Source organism: Meleagris gallopavo, chromosome Z, assembly GCF_000146605.3.
Source record: "Meleagris gallopavo isolate NT-WF06-2002-E0010 breed Aviagen turkey brand Nicholas breeding stock chromosome Z, Turkey_5.1, whole genome shotgun sequence".
Classification (NCBI taxonomy): Eukaryota; Metazoa; Chordata; class Aves; order Galliformes; family Phasianidae; genus Meleagris; species Meleagris gallopavo.
Genome location: NC_015041.2, coordinates 9,575,678 through 9,576,114, shown reverse-complemented (window position 1 = coordinate 9,576,114; position 437 = coordinate 9,575,678).

Below are 437 nucleotides of genomic sequence, written 5' to 3'. Positions count from 1 at the left end.
AAGGCGCGGCTTCTCAAACAACTCGTTTCTCACCAGATCCTCACAGGACACCGTGTTTAACACTCCTCAACAAAGGGCCTATAGTGGTTTTTCCAACTTTCCAAGTCCTCCCCTGCTAAGAGTCAGCGTTAGCCACGAAGTCAGCCTCACTCGCCAAGGTCCACCTCAGGACACCCAAATTCTGGCTAAGGACCGAGCGCGCATGACCTAAAAGAGGACGCGACCAGCTTTATTTTACTTTATTCTACTTAATTTTGCTCAGTGAGCACGAAAAAAGGGGCTGCATGGAAGGCCGCGCGGGATGCAGCAGATCGGCTCGCCTCACGCTCCCGCACAACCCCCGGGGCCGCCAGGTGCGCGGAGCCGGCACCGCAGCCTACGTGCCAGGAGCTGCGTCCCGCCCACCGAAAACGGGGAGGCGGGAGACGCAGCCGTCC